This window comes from Mobula hypostoma, chromosome X2 (genome assembly GCF_963921235.1).
Source record: "Mobula hypostoma chromosome X2, sMobHyp1.1, whole genome shotgun sequence".
NCBI classification, from domain to species: domain Eukaryota; kingdom Metazoa; phylum Chordata; class Chondrichthyes; order Myliobatiformes; family Myliobatidae; genus Mobula; species Mobula hypostoma.
Window position 1 is genome coordinate 11,150,660 of NC_086129.1, and position 25,917 is coordinate 11,176,576.

The following is a 25,917-nucleotide window of genomic DNA, read 5'->3' on the forward strand; positions in this document are numbered from 1 at the left end:
CTGCAGTGAATCATCCCCACAGCATAATGCAGCCACCAACATGCTTCACTGTAGGAATGATGAATTTTTGATGATGTGCAGTGTTTGGCATAAGCCAAACATAGCATTTAGTCTGATGCCTAAAAAGCTCAATTTTGGTTTCATCAGACCATAGAACCATCTTCTAGCTGGCTTCGGAGTCTCTCAGATGCCCTCTAGCAAAGTGTAGCCAAGATTTCATGAGAGTTTTTTTCAACAGTGGCTTTCTCTTTGCCACTCTCCCATAAAGCTGCATCTGGTGAAGCACCCGGGCAACAGTTGTTGTATGCACAACTCAGCCACTGAAGCTTGTAACTCCTCCAGAGTTGTCATAGGTCTCTTGGTGACCTCCCTCACTAGACCCTTTCTTGCAGTCACTCAGTTTTTGAGAATGGCCTGCTCTAGGCAGATTTCTTTACGATTGACTTAGCTGCACTCCAAGGGATATTCAGTGAATTGGAAATTTTCCTGTATCCATTTTCTGACTTACGGTTTTCAAAATCTTTTCCCGAAGTTGCTTGGAGTGTTCTTTTGTGTTCATGGTGTAGTTTTTGCCAGGATACTGACTCACCAGCAGCTGGAGCTTCCAGATACAGGTGTATTTTTACTATCAATTGAAACACCCTGTCTGCACATGATGATCTCCATTTAACTAATTATGTGACTTCTAAAACCAATTGGCTGCTCCAGTGATGCTTTGGTGTATCATATTAAAGGGGGTGAATACTTATGCAATCAATTATTTTGTGTTTTATTTTTGTAGTTAATTTAGATGACTTTGTAGAGATCAGTTTTCACTTTGACATGAGTCTTTTTCGGTGTCAAAAAAGCCAAATTAAATACCCTGTGATTCAATGTTGTAAAACAATAAAACATGAAAACTTCTGCGGGGGGGGGTGATAACTTTTTATAGGCAGGAGGTAAGAATGATGTGAGAAACTGGGAGGTGATAAGTGGAAGAAGTAAACATCTGAAGAACGGGAATCTGATAGGAGAGGACAGTGGCCAATGGGAGAAAAGGGAAGAGCAGTGGAACCAGAGGGAGTTGGAAATGGACAAAGAAAGAAGGAGGGGGGAAGAAACTACCAGAAGTTGGAGAAACCGATACTCATGCTGTCAGGTTGGAAGCTACCCAGATGCAATTTGAGGTGTTGCTCCTTCATCCTGAATTTGGCTTAATTGTGGCAGTAGACATGGACCGACATGTCGGAATAGGAATGAGAAGTTGAGTTGAAATGGGTGACCACAGGACATCCTGCCCTTTGCGGTGGACAGAGCGAAGGTGCTCAACACTTTTGAAAGAACTGTAATAGGGGACCAAAGGAGAACACATGTTGTTCTTGGTAGCATGTGGGATTGGGGTGAAACTTGATTGTGAGGTTTGGGCCTTTACAGCCTCACAGAATATGATAAGCAGGCTGAACTATACTGAAGCAGGTGGCACCGTGGCCTCTAGCTGACCGTATCACAAGATTGTGGGTACAAACCCACTCCAGAATGTGAGCATCCAGTCTTGGTTAGCACTTCAATACAGTCAGATTCAGATATATTTATTTATCACATGTACATCGAAGCAGGCGGTGAAATGCATCGTTGGCGTTAACAACCAACACAACAGAAAAATGGCCACAGGTCAATGGTACTCAGCAGAACAACTGTTTGGCATGGACTGGATGGGCCAAAGGGTCTACATTTTTATGTGCTGTAGTGTTCTATAACAGAACAATACAGAACACAACAAAACAAAAACCAAGCAACAAAACAACACAGCAAAATAAAAAACAAACAACAAAACAACACAGCAAAACAACCCCTTTATATATACACACACACACACACACACACACACACACCTCAACCCCAGGGCAGGCCTCTGGCCTCCAGCGGACTTAGACTCTCTGTCATGATGTGTGCTGGCAATATCCCAGGTGCAGAAGAAAAGCAGACTCTGATGTAGAGACGACGATGAGAGTTTATTCATAATAATTCCAAAAGAACATCGGTGGTTTGCCCAAGCGATGCCGCGAGAAATAACATTCTCAAAACTAGGACCCCATGATTAGCACTAATCAGGTGTTTGCTTAAATAATACAGGTAGCATGGAATCCACGAGCCTACCAAAATAAACTTAACAAGCTTAAACAGAAACCACCAGGAGGCCACATTACAAAGAGCGAGTTGCTCGAGAAAAACATAAGGAACTTTAAACGATGAGCAACTCTAATTAAATAACCATTAAACAATTCAGGTGCTCTAAAATCCTCTGAGCCCAACACTTTCCAGTGCAGGCCCAAAGAGCTCATTACACTCACAGGCATTAGGCCCTCTGACTACCCCAGCAGAATAGAGATTCACAGGCCAGGGAGCATACTGCTCTGTCAGAGTGCCATACACCAGTTATGGTATAAAACTGAGGTATCTCTGGGCTTTGCTAATTGAAGAGTAGCAATTTCTATAGGCATCCGGCCAACATCGTCACTTAGCACTTCAATAGATCAGTGAGTTAACCAATAAGGTTCTCCATTGGTTAGGATCGACCATGATCATTGCGCCCTAGGTGTCTACATGATATGCCAGCCTGGGCAGTACAATATAGAGAGCAAGCTGTCGCCCATGCAGCAAGCTCCCCCTCTCCACGCATCTGATGAATCCAAAGGGACAGCAGAGACCGACACAGTTTGGCATCAGCAGCATCACAGGAGTTGCCAGTCAGCAGTGAACTCAACGTAGGTCTGCCTTAGGGACTCCAGCTCCGGATTTTTCCTCAGAGTTTACTCCCAAAGCCTTCCCCATGAGTGGGTGCTGCAAGGCAGCTGAGGTTTGAAATCAGAGTTTTCCTTCTCCTAGATGAGCTGCCAACCACAGTTTACAGGCCCCATCTGCCCAAAGTGACTGGTTTTAAGGTGCCAGCAACCATCTTTGCCCCTTCTCCAGTCAGTAGATACAGTTACACCGGGTTTAGTAGCTTGGCCACATGTGAAGGCCAGGAGCTGGATTTGGTTGTCACAGGCTATTTGAAACACATGCATTTAATAGGTAAGGGGAACTTAACCCCATTACCAACCCCGGCTATGACAACCAATATTCTGGGATTTACTACAAGTGAAGCACACTGAATTATTCTGAAGAACATCAAACTGAAAGAAAGGCTTTTATTTCTTTCACATTGTCAGAATATACCAAAGCAAGTTAAACGCATTGAGGGTCTTTTAGAAGTAAGGTCACTGTGGTAATAACGGAAATGCAACATTCAAGATGTGTACAGCAAATTCCCATGCACAGAATGGGAGAGCGATGATCTAACAGTGTTGTCAATCAAGGATTGACATTGGCCTGACCACCTTGAGAATCCCTGTTCAACATGTGCAGAGTCCTTATTGTCTTTTGGATTCTATGTTAAACAAAGAGTTCACCTGCTCTCGTGTGTGGATAGAAAGCTACTAGAACAGCACCAGAACAATTGAGCTCATGTTTCTGCAGTAGCCTGGAATGTCATTGCAAATCTTTCTGGTATCTCCCCCTGGAAAATGGATTGGAACCTTTCCCTGTGAGCCCTGCATCATAGAACATAGAAAATCCACAGCACATTACAGGCCCTTCAGCCCACAATGCTGTGCCGACCATGTAACCTGCTCTGGAAACTGCCAGAATTTCCCTACCGCATAGCCCTCTGTTTTTCTAAGCTCCGTGTACCTATCTAAGAGTCTCTTAAAAGACCCTATTGTATCTGTCTCAACTTTTATCCTTTGACAACTTTTATGATTTAGAACAGTTGGCCTGTGTCTCCACTATAGCGACAGCACAATGGTTTGGTGGCTATTTTGAATATTATTCACTTGACCTAGCGATAGTATTAGTGTGGTCACTTGAGTTGGGTAAGATGTTCTCCTAAGGGGTTACTATTGGTGAGTCCTCAGGTGGCTGGAGAGACCGATCTGGGATCCTCATATCTGCGATGTTAGGGTGGATTCCCTAATGGAGAGCGTCTGTGCATGATGACTGGCACCTAGCAATACTTACAGATGTTTGGGTGTATGAGACTGTAAACAAAGAACAAAATCCAAGTAGTGTAATTTCCATTGTCGTGATGTGGATTTTTCTGTTGGTGCCATTGTAATGCCTTGGTTGGAATACATGACTCTCTGACCCTGTTTTCATCCATTTTGTCTGATTCTGGGTCGGAACACACTGCTAAAATCATACAAAGATACTCTAAAGATAAGCAGAGGAACTTATGTTTTAGGGCAGGAGATTGTGATTCAACTGTTTATCCCCTTCCATAGCTGCTCCAGAGTTCCTCCAGCACTTTGTGTGTGTGTGTTGCTCTGCATTTCCAGCATCTGCAGATTCTCTTGTGTTGAGCTGTTCCTGTGTTCTCCTCCCACCGCCTAAACTCAGTGCCCGCTGTATTAGCGAGCTTCTGTTTATGCATTCAGAGATGCTCATCTGCACACCACTGTTGTAACACGTGGTTATTTGAATTACTGTTGCCTTGGGCAAAGAAGTGGCAGGTAGAATACTGTGTGGGGAAGTGTGTGATCATGCACTTTGGTAGAAGGAATAAAAGCATAGGCTATTTTCTAAATGGAGAGAAATTCAAAAATCTGAGGTACAAAGGGACTTGGGAATCCTCGTGTAGGATCCCCTAATTTGCAAGTTGAGTCAGTGGTGAGGAATGCAATGGTAGCATTCATTTTGAGAGGAGTAAGACATAAAAGCAGGGATATAATGTTGAAACTTTATAAAGCACTGGTGAGGACTCACTTATTGTGAACAGTTTTAGGACCCTTATCTAAGAAAGAAAATGCTGACATTGGAGAGGGTTCAGAGGAGTTTCACGAAAGTGATTCTGGGATTGAAAGGCTTATCATATGAGGAGTGTTTGATGGCTCTGGGCCTCTTCTCACTGGAATTCAGAAGAATGAGGGGGATCTCATGGAAACCTATTGAATATTGAAAGGCCTCAATAGAGTTGATGTGGCGAGGATATTTCCTATGGTGGGGGTGTTAGCACCAGAGGAGACAACCTTAGAATAGAGGGACGTCCGTTTAGAACAGAGATGAGGTGAAATTTCTGTAGCCAGAGATGGTGAATCTGTGGAATTCGTTGCTACAGGCAGCTGTGGAGGCCAAGTCATTGGGTATATTTAAGTCAGAGGTTGACTGATTTTTGATTGGTCAGGGCATGAAGGGATACGGAGAGAAAGCAGGAGATTGGGGCTGAGAGGAAAATTGATCAGCCATGATGAAAGGGTGGAGCAGACTCTGGTCCTATATCTTATTGTCTTGTGGTATTATGGTCTTCCTGTCAGCTTGAACACGTCTGGTCATTCTCCTCTGACCTCTCTCATTAACAAGGCATTTTCACCCACAGAACTGCCACTCACTGGATGTTATTTTTTTTTTTGTTTTCGAACTATTCTTTGTAAACTTTGTATGTGAAAACCCCAGGAGATCAGCAGTTTCTGGGTTGCTCAAACCACCCAGGCTGGCACCCACAATCATTTCAAAGTCACTTAGATCACATTTCTTGCCCATTCTGATGTTTGGTCTGAACAATAACTGAACCTCTTGACCATGTCTGCATGTTTTTTATGCATTGAGTTGCTGCCACATGATTGGCTGATCAGATATTTGCATTAATGAGCACTGTACAGGTGTACCCAATAAAGTGGCCACAGAGTGTACAATGATTGAGGTCGTCACCATTTGAACAAATAAATATATTCAGCTTCTCTCTTTTGGTAGTCAGCAAAAAAAAAGTTGTCAGTGTTTGATATCAAACATACTGTGGACCAACACCTTGGTTAATGATATCTGAAATGTGAGTGATAATAATTCTGATTCTGAATCCTTGTGTTACACCAGGATGGTTACAGCTCCTTTTAACATGTGCACAGGCCAGGTACAGAGGGTTACTTCAGAAGAGATCTGCAAAGCAACAGTCAGACACAGTGAGTAAAGGGTGGGTATTTTTTGCTATTTCACTTGATGTGGAGTTTGTGATTGGATATTTTTCTTTCTAGATTCTCCCTGTGTCTGTAAGGCCCATTATTTAGTTAGTTAAGCCCATCATCCTAGTGGGACACTGACAGCAAATTGCCAGAGATCTCTGTCCTGGGCCAGTCTTTCAAGCTGTCCCCAGGTGTAGCCCATCTTCTTGGTGTCAGCTTCAAGGTCGCGTTGCCGGGTGTTCTTCCGTCAGCCTCTCTTACGCTTTCCCTGGGAAATCCACGTTAGTGCTTGACTGATGATGTTGGTACTTGGCTTACGCAGTGTGTGTGCTAACCATCCACATCTTCTTTTCCTGGATGACAGAAGGATGATTGACCTTGTGGCTTGCACGGTCTAGCGGCATTCACCACATGACTTCATACGCCTTCCAGGTAAAGATCCTTCCTTCCCTGGGATGAGGTCTTTGGAACTTCCGCGGGCATTCTGCCCAAACCTCCTCCTCTCGCGGTCGGGCTTAGGTTTGTCCATGGTGCAGTCCAGAATGGCGGCCAGAACCAAGGCTTATTCTGGCTGAAAAACCTCATTTCAATCATCTGTCGCTCTGTGTTTTTATCTCTTCTTACCCACCCCGTCCCACTTCCTCCTTTACCCCTCCCATGCTCTGGCCCTCAGGTCAGATTTTCTTGGGAAGGTTGTTGAGTGGGGATCAGGACAGGAAGTGTGACCGAAGGCAACTTGGAGTGGAAGCCAAATGCACTGAAATCTTTCGGTCCTGAATGGAGATCACAGTAGTGATTAGCATTACGCCTTACAGTGTCGGTAACCTGGTTTTAATTCCTGTTATGAGTTCATGGGTTCTCCCCGTGACCACATGGGTTTCCTCCGGATACTCAGGTTTCCTTCCCCGTTCCAAAGGTGTACAGGTTCATCCATGATGGAATGGCAGAGCAGACTCGATGGGATGAATGGCCTAAATCTGTTCCTATGTCTTGTGATGTTATGAGCTTAGGCTCAGTTCGTTGAGGTTATGTTGGGGCCACAAGCATGGCGACACTTGCGGACTCCACCCTTGATGTACATGTGACAAATAATGATGATCTCCATCCTCTCTAATCATGTTTCTGGGTTCTATCCTCCATCTAATGACACACAACCCCAAACACAGATGAGAAAAGTAACAAACAGCAGATAATTACGTTAAGATGCAGAGTTAAAGTTGCAGTTTTACAGTCTTTATCCTGTACAGTGATTAAGTAAATTTCTTTATTTTATTTTAATTAGAGATATAGGATGGTAACAGACCCTTCTGGCCCAACAAGCCCCGCGGCCTAGTTCCACCAATGTGACCAATTAACCAATGAATCTGTACATCTTTGAAATGTGGGAGGAAACCAGAGCACTTGGAGGAAACACACTGAGTCATGGGACAAACGTACAGACAGCAGCTGAAATAGAGCCCAGGTTGCATGCCTATAACCTGCCAACCTGAGCCCGCATGTCCTCGGACTGTGGGAAGGCACCAGAGCACCTGGAGGAAACACACACCATCACGGGGAGAACGTACAAACTCCTTACAGCAGGAATGGGGCCTGGATTGCTGCCATAATAGCATGCCGACAACTTACTAACTTTAACCCATACGTCCTTGAAATGTAGGAGGAGACCGGAACCAGATGGATTTAGCATAAGGGATAACCATAAAATGCAAGACAAGTCACACCCCTTCCTGTCCATTCTTCCCATTAGCTAATATTATGAATGGTTGGTAAATCAAAAAAAAATCTACAGTTGCCAGAGGTCTGAAATAAAATGAAAACAAAAAAAAGCTCTGGAGACACAAGGTCTGTCGGGGAGCATCTATGGAAAGATAAACAGATGATTCAGGGCCAAGAACACATGGTCAGTATTTTCCGTAAGACCATAAGATATAGGAGTAGAATTAGTTCATTTGGCCCATCGAGTCTGCTCCACCATCTCATCACGGCTGATCCAATTTTCCTCTCAGCCCCAGTTCCTGCCTTCTCCTAGTATCCCTTGGGGAAACCATGCCGACTACAGCCTATTTTATCATGTGTCTCCAAGTATCCTGAGACCTCATCCTGAGTACCCTGAGAATCAGCTCCAACATCTTCCCAAACACTGGGGTCAGACTAACTGGCCATTGTATCCTGGATAATGGACTACCTGACTGGCAGACCACAGTTTGTGCGGCTTCAGAGCTGTGGCTATAAGCAGCCCCGGGACCCCACAGGGGCCCAGTGTTGTATACCTCGGACTTTAGATACAATACTGAGTCATGTCATCTGCAGAAATTCTCTGATGACTCAGGTGTATAAAGGGAGGACAGGAGGATGAATACAGGGCCCTGGTGGAGGACTTTGTCAAATGGTGCAAGCTGAATCATCTGCAGCTCAACATCAGTAAGGCAATGGAGATGGTGATGGACTTTAGGAAGACTAAGCCTGCACTGCTTCCTGTTACAACTGATGGTGAGAGCAAGGACGTGGTGAGCACTGACAAGTACCAGGGGGTGTAGCTGGATGACAGACTTGAGTGGAACACCAACAGGAGGCTGAGGTTCTTTGGAGTATGCAGGCCTCTCCTTCACATGTTCTACCAGTCTGTTGATACCAGTAGAATTTTCTATGTGGTGGTGTGCTGGGACAGTGCCGTCAACACAGGACAACAGCTCCGTTTCCTCACCAGTGATGCAATCTCTGCACCCTCTGCAGTAACACAATCTCTGCACTCTCATCGGTTACGCAATCTCCGCGCCCTCATCGGTTACGCAATCTCCGCGCCCTCATCGGTTACGCAATCTCCGCGCCCTCATCGGTTACGCAATCTCTGCACTCTCATCGGTTACGCAATCTCCGCGCCCTCAGCAGTGACGCAGTCTCTGCGCCCTCATCAGTGATGTAATCTCTGCGCCCTCTGCAGTAACGCAATCTTCGCGCCCTCAGCAGTGACGCAATCTCTGCGCCCTCAGTGGTGATGCAATCTTTGCACCCTCAGTGGTGAGGCATCCTCCATGCCCTCATCAGTGATGCAATCTCAGCGCCCTCTGCAGTAATGCAATCTCTGTGCCCTCATCGGTTACATAATCTCTGCGCCCTCATCAGTGATGCAATCTCTGCGCCCTCTGCAGTGATGCAATCTCCGCGCCCTCTGCAGTAATGCAATCTCTGCACCCTCATCGGTTATGCAATCTTTGCGCCCTCTGCAGTAACACAATCTCTGCGCCCTCATTGGTTACGCAATCTCTGCGCCCTCATCAGTGATGCAATCTCAGCGCCCTCTGCAGTAACGCAATCTCTGCGCCCTCTGCAGTAACGCAATCTCTGCGCCCTCTGCAGTAACGCAATCTCTGCGCCCTCAGCAGTGGCACAATCTTTGCGCCCTCAAGGAGATGCCAGTTCTGCACCTTCAGCAGTAACACAATCTCTGCGCCCTCTGCAGTGACACAATCTCCACACCCTCAATAGAGATGCCAGCTTTGCGCCCTCAGCGACAACGCAATTCCATGCCCTCAACGGTGGCGCCATCTCTGAGCTTTCATTGGAGACGGCATCTCTGCACCCTCAGTGGAGATAACAGCTCCGCACCCTCAGCGGTGACGCAATCTCTGCCCCCTCTGCAGTAACGCAATCTCTGCGCCCTCAGCGATGGCGCAATGTCTGCGCCCTCAGCAGTATCGCAATCTCGGCGCCCTCAGCAGTGACGCAATCTCCGCGCCCTCTGCAGTGACGTAATCTCTGCCCCCTCAGCAGTGACACGATCTCTGCCCCCTCAGCAGTGACACGATCTCTGCGCCCTCTGCAGTAATGCAATCTCTGCGCCCTCAGCGGTGGCGCAATCTCTGTGCCCTCTGCAGTGACGCGACCTCTGCGCCCTCAGCAGTGACGTAATCTCCGTGCCCTCAGCGATGGCGCAATCTCTGCACCCTCTGCAGTGACGCGACCTCTGCGCCCTCTGCAGTAACGCAATCTCTGCGCCCTCAGCGATGGCGCAATGTCTGCGCCCTCAGCAGTAACGCAATCTCTGCGCCCTCAGCGGTGGCGCAATCTCTGCGCCCTCTGCAGTGACGCGACCTCTGCGCCCTCAGCAGTGACGTAATCTCTGCGCCCTCAGCCGTGGCACAATGTCTGCGCCCTCTGCAGTGACGCAATCTCCACACCCTCAATGGAGATGCCAGCTTTGCACCCTGAGCAACAACACAATTCTACACCCTCAACAGTGGCGCCATCTCTGAGCTTTCATTGGAGATGGCATCTCTGCACCCTCAGTGGAGACAACAGCTCCACACCCTCAGCAGTAAAGCAATCTCTGCGCCCTCAGCGGAAATGCAATCTCCGTGCCCTCAATGAAGACTCCAGCTCTACGTCCTCAATGGAGACGCTATCTCCGTGCCCTCAGTGGCGTTTGCCATTTCTGTGCCATCTTACTAAGTATTTTACATTGGCGGGAGCAGTATTGAAGGATGTTATTCAGAGAAATATTAGCCCTGTACCTTCCTCCGCGAGCTCAGAATGATGCCGCTGCATGGAATAACATGCTGAGCCTTTGCAATATTCTCTATTTTTAAACTCACAAGATCTCATTGTGTTTGATTAAATAATTAATTTGTTCTGACAGTTATCTTACTAAAAGAAACACACTAAAGATAATTAAACGATACAGATCCCTGCAGTAGAATGATTATAATTAAATGGTGACCGGTTAAATAGATGATTTGTGTCTGCACATATGTCGTAAGACCAAAAAGCATAAGAGCAGGATTAGGCCTTCTGGACCATACAAATATCTGATGGCAGAGGAGAAACAGCTGTTCCTAAACTATTGAACGTGTGTCTTCAGGCTCCTGTAGCTCTTCCTTGATGGTAGTAATGTGAAGAGGGCATGTTCTGGGTAGTGAGGGGCCTTAAATGATGGATACCTCCTTTTTGAGGTGTTGCTTTTTGGAGAGGTCCATGATGGTGGGGAGGCTAGTGCTCATGGTGGAGCTGGAAGTACTTGACAGTGCACTTGAATACAGTAGCTAGTTTGGGAGGTGGTGTACACCATAGGCTGCTTACTTGGTGCTTCTAAGTGTCCCTGATAAATGTATTTGAGATTTTAATGGCACCCTTTGCACTCCTCATCAATTTTAAACAACTATCGTTCAGGAATTCTGAAGAGTCCCTCAGAATCCCGAGGGAACTAGAACATAAAAGAAAAGATGTAATGCTGACGCTTTAAAAGACATTGGTCAGACTGCAGAGTTTTGTGAGCAGTTTTTGACCCTAGAATATAAAAGAAAGGACATGTTGGCAGTGGAGAGGGTCCAGAAGAGGTTGACAAGAATGCTCCTGGGAATTAATGGCTTGTCACATGAAGAGTGTTTGATAGCTCTTGGCCTGTATTCACTGGAATTCAGTAGAATGAGTGGTGACCTCATTGAAACCTATCGAATGTTGAAAGGCCTTGATAGAGTGGATATGGATAAGATGTTTCCAGTGGTGGTAGACTCTAAGATCCGAGGACACAGCCTCCGAATAGAGGTGCCTCATTTTAGAATGGAGATTAGGAGGACATTTTTTTAGCCAGAGAGGTGAATCTATGGAATTTTTTGGCACAGGCAGCTGTGGAGGCCAAATCATTGGGTATGGTTAAGGCAGAGGTTGATAGATTCTTGGTTAGTCAGGCATGAAGGGATATAGGGAGATGGCAGGAGATCGGGGCTGAGAGGGAAAATAGATCCGACAAGATGAAAATGCAGAGCAGACTTGGTGGGCAAAATGGCCTAATTCTCCTCCTAGGTCTTATGGTCTTATGTGAGAAGTGTTTGATGGCTCTGGGACTGTACTTGCTGGAATTTAGAAGGATGAGTGTGGAATCTCATTGAAACTTAGTGAATATTGAAAAGCCTAGAGTAGACGTGCAGAAAATGTACCCAATGGTGGGATGAGAGAGCACAACGTCAGAAGAAATTTCCCCCTCATCTCTTTAGAAAAGAAATGAAGGGGAATTTCCTCAGCCAAAGGGTAAATGAATTCCTCAGATTCAACACTCTCTGGCTAAAGAAATTCACAATGGCTTTGGAGGCCAAGTCACTGGGTATATTTAAAGCAGAGGCTGATGGGTTCTTGATAAATAAGGGTGTCAAAGGTTACAGAGAGCAGGAGAGAAAATGATTCAGCATGATCAGACTCCACTGGCCAAATTCTTCTCCACACACAAGCGCTGGAGGAAATCAGTAGGACAGGCAGCAACTATGGAGGAAAATGAACATTCGATGTTTCGGGCCGAGAACCTTCACCAGAATGGTTTACCTGGTCTGATCAGTTCTGATGAAGGGTCTTGGCCTGAAACATCAACTATTCATTTCGCTCCATAGATGCTGCCTGATCTGCTGAGTTCCTCAGCATTTTGTGTGCTTTTCAAGATTACAAGCTTCTCCAGAACCTCTTGTGTTTCTAACTCTGCTCATGTGTCTTATAGTCTTATAGAGTCAATAAGGATGCTACATTTTTTTCTCCAAGAAAATCTGACAACCTTTTCGAATAATTTTCTCTTCCCCTGACAAAGCTTTGACCAGACATTTGCTTCAGGATGCTATGCCCCATCCATCTGGCTGAGTATAATTGGGATCTGAATGTTAGGTATGTTGGCCATGGACAGGATGTCGACAATGGTTCACTAAACATTCCACTGGATTTGGAAGATTCCTATCCAGTGTCTTGAGATATCTGATATAGGTGGTCCAGTCATAGAAGTGAGAGGGTCCCTTGAGCTTCATTCCTGGTTCTTGATCTTTTCTTCAAACAGCTAAAGACAATAGACCATAAGACAAAGGAGCAGAAGTCGGCCATTCGGCCCATCGAGTCTGCTCCGCCATTTTATCATGAGCTGATCCATTCTCCCATTTAGTCCCACTCCCCCGCCTTCTCACCATAACCTTTGATGCCCTGGCTACTCAGATACCTATCAATCTCTGCCTTAAATACACCCAATGACTTGGCTTCCACTGCTGTCCGTGGCAACAAATTCCATAGATTCACCACCCTCTGATTAAAAAAATTTCTTTGCATTTCTGTTCTGAATGGGCGCCCTTCAATCCTTAAGTCATGCCCTCTCGTACTAGACTCCCCCATCATGGGAAACAACTTTGCCACATCCACTCTGTCCATGCCTTTCAACATTCGAAATGTTTCTATGAGGTCTCCCCTTATTCTTCTAAACTCCAAGGAATACAGTCTAAGAGCGGTCAAACGTTCCTCATATGTTAACCCTCTCATTCCCGGAATCATTCTAGTGAATCTTCTCTGTACCCTCTCCAATGTCAGCACATCCTTTCTTAAATAAGGAGACCAAAACTGCCCACAGTACTCCAAGTGAGATCTCACCAGTGCCTTATAGAGCCTCAACATCACATCCCTGCTCCTATACTCTATTCCTTTAGAAATGAATGCCAACATTGCATTCGCCTTCTTCACCACCGACTCAACCTGGAGGTTAGTCATAGTCATACTTTATTGATCCCGGGGGAAATTGGTTTTCCTTACAGTTGCACCATAAATAATAAATAGAAATAGTAATAGTAATACTACTATTAGTAAATAGTAATAGTCATGGAAATAATAACTAGTAATAGAATAGTAATAGAAAAATAGTAATCAATAGTTAAATAGTAATATGTAAATTCTGCCAGTAAATTATGAAATAAGTCTAGGACCAGCCTATTGGCTCAGGATGTCTGACCCTCCAAGGGAGGAGTTGTAAAGTTTGATGGCCACAGGCAGGAATGACTTCCTATGACGCTCTGTGTTGCATCTCGGTGGAATGAGTCTCTGGCTGAATGTACTCCTGTGCCCACCCAGTACATTATGTACTGGATGGGAGACATTGTCCAAGATGGCATGCAACTTAGACAGCATACTCTTTTCAGACACCACCGTCAGAGAGTCCAGTTCCATCCCCACAACATCACTGGCCTTACGAATGAGTTTGTTGATTCTGTTGGTGTCTGCTACCCTCAGCCTGCTGCCCCAGCACACAACAGCAAACATGATAGCACTGGCCACCACAGACTCATAGAACATCCTCAGCATCATCTGGCAGATGTTAAAGGACCTCAGTCTCGTCAGGAAATAGAGACGGCTCTGACCCTTCTTGTAGACAGCCTCAGTGCTCTTTGACCAGTCCAGTTTATTGTCAATTCGTATCCCCAGGTTGTAATCCTCCACCATGTCCACACTGACCCCCTGGATGAAAACAGGGGTCACCGGTACCTTAGCTCTCCTCAGGTCTATCACCAGCTCCTTAGTCTTTTTCATATTAAGCTGCAGATAATTCTGCTCACACCATGTGACAAAGTTTCCTACCGTAGCCCTGTACTCAGCCTCATCTCCCTTGCTGATGCATCCAACTATGACAGAGTCATCAGAAAACTTCTGAAGATGACAAGACTCTGTGCAGTAGTTGAAGTCCGCAGTGTAAATGGTGAAGAGAAAGGGAGACAAGACAGTCCCAGACAAGGAGTACATTCAACAGCAAAGGCGAAGTGTTTGTTACCTTGAGATTCATTTTCTTGCAGGCATTTACAGAAAAAAAAAGGTTAACTTGCAGTTGGGTCCATGGTGAGGACAGGAAATTCATTTCCAGAGGACTAGACTATAAAAGCAAGCATGTAATGTTGAGGCTTTACAGGTACTGGTGAGGCCTCGTTTGGAGCATTGTGAGCAATGCTGAGCCCCCTAAGAAAGGGTGTGCTGACACCGGAGAGGGTTCAGAGGAGGTTCATGCAAATGATTCCAGGAAACGAAAGGGTTATCATATGAGGAGTACTTGATGGCTCTGAGCCTGTAATCCCTGCAATTGAGAAGAATGGAGGGGCGGGGGGGGGGGTGGTTCACATTGAAACCTGTCAAATGTTAAAAGGCCTAGATAGAGTGGATGTGGAGAAAATATTTCCTCTAGTGGGGGAGTATGGGACCAGGAGACACAACCTTAGAACAGATATGAAATCGAATTTCTTCAGTCAAAGGGAGGTGAATCTGTGGAATTTGTTGCCACAGATGGCTGTGGAGGCCAGGTCATTGGGTGTATTTAAGGCGGAGGTTGATAGGTTCTTGATTAATCAGGGTTTGAAAGTTACAGGGAGAAGGCTGAGAGGGAATATGTTTCAGCCATGTTGAATTGGCAGAGCGACTCAATGGGCAAAATAGCCTAATTTTTCCACTATGTCTTATGGTTTTATGATCTAAGCATAAAGAAATGCAATAGAATTTACAAAATACTATTCGTAAATAAAGTCTGGCAAACAACCAATGTGCCAAAGAAGACAATTTGTGAAAAATGGAAAAATACCGAGAACATGAGTTGTAAAGTGAGTCTGTAGGTTGTAGAAATGAGTAAAGACTGACGAACAGCCAATGTGCAAAAGAAGACAAATTGCACAAGTAAAAATAAAGTAACTGAGAACATCTTATAGAGTCCTTGATGCTGCTTTCTTCTGGCACCACTTCATGTAAATGTGTTGAATGGTGGTAAGGGCTTTGCCTGTGATGCACTGGGTTGTATACACCAATTTCTGTAGACTTTTCCATTCCTGAATGTTTTTCTGTTTCTATACCAAGCCATAATGCAAACAGTCAGGATACTCTCCACTGTGCATCTATAGAAGTTTGAAGGCAGTGCTAAATTTCATAACAGTGGAAGGGATGTGCTGCGATGGTGAATCACTGTGAATCAGGAACCCTTTCAGTATCTGCCCCACTGCGTTAACATGTACTGTACCTGTCGTGGAGGCTCCTACTGTATTAAATTGGCCTGAAATGCCTCAGAATCTGATATGCATTAAATCTCCGAATTCCTGAGGGATGGCAGGGCTACAAATTTGCATTGTCACTCCTAGCCATTGTCATATAATGCGTATCTTACTATTGCTTTCAGCTCCCCAGCCTGGTCAGAATGAGTCAAATACAACTAAATATAAATGTGTAATGGAGGGATTAAAATGGACAAACTTTCCTGATGAAGGTTCTTGGCCGAATGCAGACTGAATTGAAAAGTTCCTCCAGCAGTTTATGTGTGTCAGACAAACTTTCTAATAACTTTAAAAAAGGAATGGTTGGACATAAAAAGACTTTCTCCCTGTTAGATCCTTGGGGGAGCCTTTGCCGTTTTACAGGGACAGCTGCACAATGAAATTATCTCCATGGAGACAGCTCCATCATGAGCACTTGCCTCTCCAGCATCCAGGACACTTTCAAAAGGTGATGCCTCAAAAAGGCACCGACCATCATTAAGGACCCCTGTCACCCAGGACATGCCCTCTTCTCATTGCAACCATTAAGGAGGAGGAACAGGAGCCTAAAGACACCCACTTGACATTTAAGGAACAACTTCTTCCCCTTGGCCATCAGATTTATGGATGGATAATGAACTCATGACATCACCTCACTTTCTGTTTCTTTTGTTCTCATTTTGCATCACTTAAATTACTTAGTTATTTGTTTGTTTATTATTTATTTATCTGTTGACATAGAGCGCGGAATAGGCCCTTCCAGCCCAATTGCCAACAACAGAAGAGTTGACCATAGCAGAATCACAGGACAATTTACAACGATCAATTAACCTATCAATGGACACGTCTTTGGACTGTGGGAGGAAACTGGAGCACCTGGAGGAAACCCATGCAGGCATGGGAGAGAACATACAAACTCCTCACAGGCAACAGTGGGAATTGAACCTGGGTCGCTGGTACTGTAGAGTGCCAGAAATGTGACACTTGCAGGCTGTCCAGCACAATCCTCACTGATTTGATTTGACACAAAATGATGCAAATCATTGTATGTTTTGAAGTACATGTGACAAGTAAAGCTAATCTTTAATTTTTAAAGTAGGATTGAATCGATGGCTCAAACAACAATAAACTGCTTACTTAATGCCCACTACACCGCTGGCATTTAGGGCAGCAGTGGAGGTCTTCCATCTTTGGTGGTGTTCAGGGCTTCCTTCACCATGTCAGTAACTTTCTCTTGGTCTTTACTACTGTCCCAGATGGAGACTCAGGAATTCCGTTGCACTCTGATGTAGAAGGATTCTTCATTCCTATTTCCGTAACAACTTTGTTTTACCAGTCAGGGTTGTTAGCCCTGAGCTGAACCCCCAAACCTGGAGTACCACTCTTAATCTGTCCTCTACCCTTTGACCTGTTTGGATTGGGTGACCCTACCAAGAGCTAAAGCATAAAGTCCTGATTCCAGCCAACATAGCCTTCCGGGTCATTGAAGCAAGCAAGCCTCCAAACCACAACAAGGTTGTGGTCCTCTTGGAGGAACAATAAACTGCTTTTTCTGTTAATCCAGTCAGTAAATTATTCTAAATTATTTTTCCTTATTCTAGATCTTAAATTTATCTATTTCATCTTCCTATCCAAATTCACCTGCTCCATCCAACACAGAAGCCTGGTCGCTCATTCCCAATAATAAGTGTTTATCCACACTCGATCCACCATCTGTGTTTTAAAAAAAAATATTGTTCTGTCTCAACCTTGTAAATTTGAGCATTTTATTCATACTTCTCTCATCCAATACTTGATTTAACATTGCAAGTTAAAAAAAACAGCAGGAGCATGAAGGTGAATCCCTGGGGAAACTGGCAAATTAAGCAAGTGCTGATCCCATTTCTGTCTTTTCTATCTCTACCAGTGAGGGTGCTATGATTAATTACAGTCATAGAGTCATAAAGAGGTCCAGCGTAGAAATAGGCCCTGTGGCCCATCTGTTCCATGCCGAAAGCATTTGAACTGCCTACTCCCATCGACCTGCACTGGGACCATAGCCCTCCATATCCCTACCATCCATGTACCTATCCAAACTTCTCTTAAACATTGAAATTGAGCTTGCATGCACCACTTGCACTGGCAGCTCATCCCAAACTCTCACGACCCTCTGAGTGAAGAAGTTTCCCCTCATGTTCCCCTTAACCTTTTCACCTTTCGTTCTTAGCTCATGACCTCTAGTTTTAGTCCCATCCAATCTCAGTGGAAAAAGACTGCTTGCATTTGCTCTATCTATTCCTCCTTGTAATTTTGTATACCTCTATCAAATCTCCTCTCAAACTTCTACGTTCTAAGTGAGGAAAAGTAAGGCTTATTTTTCCAATGAGATATTTATTAACAAATTTGAGATCAGATGAAATAACTACTTCTTGGATATATTGAATGGGAGTCCTCTCTGGCCTGTGGTCCTGGTATAATATCCACACACACGGACACCTCAGAAGTGCCGTAGACCTCTGTGTGCATGGATCTTGTTCAGCAGCTCCATATCCTCACACAGTTTGTGGCCTTCGGATGTTGGCCAAAACATGGCTGTATTTGTCGTCTTTGGCGTCCTTCTGTCTGTTCAGGAACCAGTCAGGGATCTTGTACTGTCATAGATTCAGCATGATCAGCCGCTCAGGAAAGAGGCGCTCCACCCCAGACTCCGAGCTGGAGTCAGTGCAGTCCACCCAGTGTTCGTTTGGCAGAAGACAAGCTGTATTCTGTTCAATTGCAGACTGCTGCAACATTCATGGACTCAGGGACATGGACTCCAGTTCTTTTGTGTGACTGTATTTTACTACTATTATATATGTGCTATATGTGCCTTGTGCTGTGTGTGACTGTTGGTACTGTGTTTAGGGTGTCCCGCACCTCTGGCTTTTCATGTCCATCTTGGGGCAGCTCACTCATCTTCAGTCCCCACCGGACACTCAGCTCTCACCTGCAGATCCAATTAGTTGTTTGCATGCGATAGCGGCCATACTGTGTCACACCGCTTCGACAGGCGAGGGTAGCCGGCGGGCCTCATACCCCAGTGAGATAGGGACGTGCCTGTCCTAGCATTCGAAGTCAGCTCCGGTGGACTGGGTGGACGAGATCTACAGTGAGATCTGACAGCCAGGAAGGCGAAGGGCATGACAAGGCACAAAAGACGTCCCGGTCATCCACTGCAAGCAAGGAAAACCCCAGTTTGTGACGCTTGTTTGTACCACTGAACCCAGAGTTCTGAGGTCGAGAGAGTGGAACTGTCCCAGTGCAACAGCTTTTCACATCGAAAATTCCCCCACACAGGTTTCTTGCCATTGTCAGACACGACAAACATCCACCATCATCCATTCATGGTTGTTCATGTGTGGTTTGAATGACAATTAAACTTGAACTTAATGTGTTCAACCTCCTCTTCAGAACACTCTCCAGCAGGCTTGCTCAAATCAGTATCTGCTTTCCTCAGCATCACATGATCATAGCTCCCAACACCCGAGATGCTGGTAATAGTGAACACTAGCTTCCTTTGCCCACCTATGTTGGTGTTGAGCGCCTGAAGAATGTGCTGGAACTTTTCCAGAATAACCAAAGGCATGAAAGCAATGATGTTCGCTTGGTCCTTCTTGAACTTGGAAAGATCTGCTGCAGTATTGTGTGTGTCAGCAAGTATTGGCCTTCATAAATCAGAATATTGAATACAGGAGTTGGAATGTTACAATGACTTTGTTCACCATAAGACCATAAGATATAGGAGCAGAATTAGACCATTTGGCCCATCGAGTCTGCTCTGCCATTCAATTATGGCTGATCCTTTTTCCCCCTCCTCAGCCTTCTCCCCGTTCATTGCAGGGGTTGCAGCATGCAATCGGTGGATGTATGTACAACTAATTCACTAAGTGGCCACTTCATTAGGTACACCAGTACACCTGCGCATTAATGCAAATATCTAATCAGCCAATCATGTGGCAGCAACTCAATGCATAAAAGCATGCAGACATGGTCAAGAGGTTCAGTTATTGTTCAGACCAAATATCAGAATGGGGAAGAAATGTGATCTAAGTGACTTTGACCATGGAATGATTGTTGGTGCCAGATGGGGTGGTTTGAGTATCTCAGAAACTGGTGATCTCCTGGGATTTTCACACACAGCAATGGTGCAAGAAACAAAGAAACATCCAGTGATCGGCATTCTGTGGGTGATACTGCCTTGATAATGAGAAGGGTCAGATGAGAATGGCCAGGCTATTTCAAGATGACAGGAAGGTGACAGTATGTCAAATAACCATGTGTAACAATAGTGGTGTGCAGTAGAACATCTCTGAATGTAGAACACATCAAAGTTTTAAGTGGATGGGCTATAGCAGCAGAAGACCACAAACATATACTTAGTGGCCAATTTATTAGGTATGGGAGGTACCTAATAATGTGGCTATTGAGTGCATAAGACATTCATAGGGCCAAATTTGGAGTACAGTGTGCAGGTTTGATCACCTACCTACAGAAAAGATATCAATAAGATTAAAAGAATACAGAGAAAATTTACAAAGATGTTGCTGGGACTTGAGGACCTGAGTTAAAAGGAATGGCTGGATACGTTAGAACTTTATTCTTTAGTACAGGAAAAGAATGAAGGGAGATTTCATTATAGAATTATGAGGGGCATAGATAGGGTAAATGCAAGCAGACTTTTTCCGCTGAGGTTCGGTGGGACTACGACTAGAGGTCATAGATTAAGGGTGAAAGGTGAAATGTTTAAGGGGAACATGAGGGGGATCTTCATCACTTTGAGAATGATGCGAGTGTGGGATGAGCTGCCAGTGGAAACTGTGGAGGTAGGTTTGATTGCAACATCTCAGGGAAGTTTGGGTAAGTACATTGATGGGAGGGGTATGAAAGACGATGGTCTAGGTGTGGATTGATGGGTCTAGGCAGAATAAAAATTTGGACTGGGCTAGATGGGCTGAATGGCCTGTTTCTGTGCTCTGTGACTATGCTCAGCATATGAAGTTCATTATAATTTGTTTCAGGATCAAGAGAAAAATCCTTGAATGAATGATCTTGCTCCATGTCCCACTACAACAGTGAAAGACTTTGTAATCCAATTAGTTAAATGTGAATCTGGTTAAAAAAAACTGTGTAACTAGTGCAATGCCCTGGTTCATATTTTTTACTGTTATGCCATATGTATTTCATTTTATGCTGTTCTGTGCGAGCTGCTTGTTTTCAGCTTATGTTTGGGTTATTGTTGAAGATAAGAGATGAGGAGAAATATGTGTCATCCATTTAGGATGGTCAAATTGAAGGGGAGCTTCCTCTGGTGAGTGACACTGAGGTCGAGGTTGGGGTTTTTGTTTGAGAGGAGACAAAGAGAGAAGACACTGGGGAGAACTGGTCGTAGCAAACAATCCGGTGGGAGACCCGGTTGTTCAAGATGGATTGCGAGTGACGTTCGGAAGGTGGTGTGAGCTTTCACGTTGACCGAGGGCCCAGTGTGCGAGTGACAGAGAAGTTCAAGATGAGCTCCAACTTGACTGTTTAATTAGAATGGGCCCTTTTTGATATTCTTTACCAACCCTTCAATTAAGATTCATAAATATAATTCCTTTAACCGTATGCAGTGTGCTGTCTGTTATTTTGTGGCATTGATTTGTAAGAGGGTAGCGAATTACACGGCATCCACATAAACTGGGGTTTGGGGTGGAAACGAGCACGCCTCAGGGTCTAAAGATTGGTGGGGCCGGAGGTTGTCTCCCCTAGACTTACGCAGCCAAGGAAACCAGGGTGTTTCGCTAGTAATGATGAATGTAAAGCACTGGACAATCGGAAATCACATCAAGCTAATTTATTGTCCATTTGGGAAGGACACCCTTCCTGGTCTGACTTATTCATTGATCAGTAAGTTTGCAGATGACATAAAAATTGGCAGAGTTGTGTATGGTGCAGAAAGTTGTCAGGATTCAAGAGGATAGAAACCAGGAGGCAAGCTGTGTGGTGAAAAGGCAGATAAAGTTTAATCCAGACAAGGAGTGGCATGCCTGCATAGGAGGGCAGTAGCATAATGGTAATACAGAGGCAAACCCCACTGCTGTCTGGAAGGAGTTTGTACATTCTGTGCATGACCACGTAGGTTTTTGCTGGCTGTCCGGTTTAATCTCAGAGTCCAAAGATATACGGGTTAGGAGGTTAATTAGTCATTCCAAATTGTTCTGTGATTAGGCTAGGGTTAAATAGGTGGTTTGCTGGGTGGTGCGGCTCATTGAGCTGGAAGGGCTTTTTCCACACTGTATCTCTGAATAAAATAAATAAATACAAGTGTGAATTGTTCCACTTTGGGAGGCCAAATACAAAGGGAAAGATTACAGTAAACCTAAGGAGCATTAGTGTACAGAGGGATCTTGGGGTCCAAGTCCACAGCTGCCTGTAACTGGTAACACAAACAGATAGGTTCAGGAACATTTATTATCCTTCAACCAACAGCCTCTGAAACTAGTATGGATAACTTCACTCAACACTGAATAGACTCCACAACCTACAAACTCACTTTCAAAGACTATACAACTCATGTTCTCAAAATTAATCTACAGTGCCTATAAAAAAGTATTCACTCCCCCCCGCCCTGGAAGTTTTCATGTTTTATTGTTTTACAACATTGAATCACAGTGGATTTAATTTAGGTTCTTTTGACACTGATCAACAGAAAATCTCTTTCGTGTCAAAGTGAAAACAGATCTCTACAAAGTGATCTAAATTAATTACAAATATAAAACGTTAAATAATTGATTGCATAAGTATTCACCCCCCCCCCCCTTTTAATATGACATACCAATTCATCATCACTGGTGCAGCCAATTGGTTTTAGAAGTCACATAATTAGTTAAATGGAGATCTGTGTGCAGTAAAGATGTTTCATTTGATGTAGTAAAAATACGCCTGCACTTGGAAGGTCCATCTGCTGGTGAGTCAGTATCCAGACAAAAACTACACCATGAAGACAAAAGAACACTCCAAGCATCTACATGAAAAGGTTATTGAAAAGTACAAGTCAAGAGGTGGATACAAGAACATTTCCAAGTGACTGAATATCCCTTGGAGTACAGTTAAGTCAATCATCAAGAAATGGAAAGAATGTGGCACAGTTGTAAATCTGACTAGAGCAGGCTATCCTCAAAAACTGAGTGACCGTGCAAGAACGGGACTAGTGAGGGAGGCCAACACTAGAGGAGTTACAAGCTTCAGTGGGTGAGATGGGAGAGACTGTGCAAACAACTGTTGCCTGGGTGCTTCACCAGTCACAGCTTTAAGAGAGAGTGACAAAGAGAATGCCACTGTTGGAAAAAAAAACTCACATGAAATCTCAGCTAGAGTTTGCCAGAAGGCATGTGGGGGACTCTGAAGTCAGCTGGAAGAAGGTTCTATGGTCTAATGAAACCAAAATTGAGCTTTTTGGCCATCAGACTAAGCACTATGTTTGGCGTAAGACAAACACCGTGCATCATTAAAAACACACCATCCCTACCGTGAAGCATGGTGGTGGCTGCATCATGCTGTGTGGATGCTTCACTGCAGCAGGCCATGGAAAACTCGTGAAGGTAGAGGGTAAAATGAATGCAACAAAATACAGGGAAATCCTGGAGGAAAACCTAATGCAGTCTGCAAGAGAACTGCGACTTGGGAGATTTGTTTTCCAGCAAGGCAATGACCCCAAGCATAAAGCCAAAGCCACATAGGAATGGCTTAAAAACAAGTTAATATTCTGAAGTGGCCAAGTCAGAGTCCAGACCTCAATCCAATTGAGAATTTGTGGCTGCACTTGAAAAGGGCTGTTCTCTCATGATCACCATGTAATCTAACTGAGCTTCAGCAATTTTGTAAAGAAGAATGGGGAAAAATTGCATCATCCAGATGGGCAAAGTTGATAGAGACCTATCCACACAGACTCAAGGCTGTAATTGCTGCCAAAGGTGCATCTACTAAATACGGATTTGAAGGGGGTGAATAGTGATGCAATCAATTATTTTGTGTTTTATATTTGTAATTAATTTAGATCACTTTGTAAAGATGTTTTCACTTTGACACAAAAGAGTCTTAACAATCAATGTCAAAAAAGCCGAATTAAATCCACTGTGATTCAATGTTGTAAAACAATAAAACATGAAAACTTCCGGGGGGGAGCGCAGAGAATACTTTTATAGGCACTATATTTATTTATTTGGTTTATTTATTATTTAATCTGTTTATTTGTTCACTTAGGTTTTTTAAATCTTCTTTCACACATTTGTGGTGTGTCCGTGTTCCTGTGTCATTTTTCATTGATTCTTTTATGTTCCTTTGTTTGAATTGTGAATACCTGGAGGAAAATTTATCTCAGAGTAATATATATTGATAATACATTTACTTTGAACTTCACCATACAATTGAGATAAGCACAAAAATGTTGGAAAAGCTCAAATGGTCAGACAACAACTATGGAATGTGTTGGCAGTCCTGCTGAGTTTTTCCTTATTTTCAGATTTCCATTGTTTCTAGTTTTTCTTGGAGTTTTCAGCCTCTGTATAAGTGTCCTGAAGTCAACAGCTTTGCAAACTGCCTAAAGCTCATTATCACACTAACACAGACAAAATGCTGGAAGAACTCGGGTCAGGTGGCATCTATGGAGAGGAATAGTCAGACCTGCTGAGTTCCTCCAGCATTTTGTGTGTGTAACTCTGGATCTCTAGCATCTGAATTATCTCTTGTGTTTATCATTATCACCGTTGTTGAGTGGAGCCTTGTTGTGCTCCAAGCAGCTGCCCTGTTCCATGTTGTCCAGTAAGATCATTGAAAAAAATATTAATTGGCTGAAAAGCTCTTCCGGACTCCTGACAGGCACTTAATAAATAGAAGCCTTCACGATAAATGTTCCTGACAGAGATATACAAAATTATTAGACTATCTGGATGGATAGCAGAAACTCATATTCTCAGTATTTTTATTTACAATTTATTTATTATTATTATTATTAGTTGCATTTGTACAGTTCCATCTCTTCAACTTTGATTGTTTTTCACTCTTTTTGTGTAGTTTTTCATTGATTTTATTTTATTTCTTTGTTCTACTGTGAATGCCTGCAAGTAAATGTATCCTGGGTGGTTTATGGTGACTTTGACCGAGACAGTGGCCTGCAATGGGCAACGGCTGCAGTGATGGCCGGCTTTGCGGCTGTGGACTCACTTTCATGAACTTCAGTTGTTTGCCTGCTTTTGCTGTTTGCATGATTCTTATTGTTTCTGCACATTGAGTGTGTGAGGGTCTTCTTTTTCTAATGGGTCTATTGGCTTCTTTGTTTTGTGGCTTGCCCGTACAGAGGCAAATCTCAAGGTTGTATATAGTACACATACTTTGATAATAAATGTACTTAGAAATTGACTTTGAAATCTGGATTCTGACTATCAGGATAGATTGTAGGAAACATTCCTCCATGACAAAGGTGTTCTTAGATCATAGGGTATTGGTTTAAGGAGAGGAATAACAGATTTATAGGGGATCTGAGGAAGTATACTTTCACCCAGAGGAAGCTTGGAACATGGAACATGCTGCTGAAGAAATGATGGAGCTGGAGACTCAAACAAGCATCTTAATGAGTATCTGCATCATTTATAAACAGAGTCTTGGGGTAGGTAGTCAGAATATTGAGCTAGGTCGGGTTTTAGGGTACACAGTCAAGAGTAAGAGCAGGAATTATGAGCCCACATTACCTAGGATATGTCCTCTTCTCGTTACTATCATCAGGAAGAAGCTATAGGAGCCTGAAGACACACACTCTATGATTCAGGATGAGGTTCTTCCTTTCCACCATCAGATTTCTGAATGGACAATGAACTGACCCATGAGCACTACCTCATTATTTTTGCTCTCATTTACTCTACTTATTATATATATGTAGCTAGGGTGCCTAAGACTTTTGCACAGTACTGTAGAAATTTTATGTTTTGCACTGTACTGCTGCCACAAAACAACACATCTCAAAACATATGGTAGTGATATTAAACCTGATTCTGCAGATGCTGGAAATTCAAGCAACACACATTAAAGTCGCTGGTGAACGCAGCAGGCCAGGCAGCATCTCTAGGAAGAGGTACAGTCGACGTTTCAGGCCAAGACCCTTCGTC

At 44.1% G+C, this 25,917-nt stretch overlaps 1 pseudogene; it reads right to left on the minus strand.

The window, feature by feature from the left end:
- Positions 1-9,762: 9,762 nt before the first annotated feature.
- Positions 9,763-19,364, minus strand: LOC134340864 (small ribosomal subunit protein uS13-like; annotated as a pseudogene).
- Positions 19,365-25,917: the final 6,553 nt, after the last annotated feature.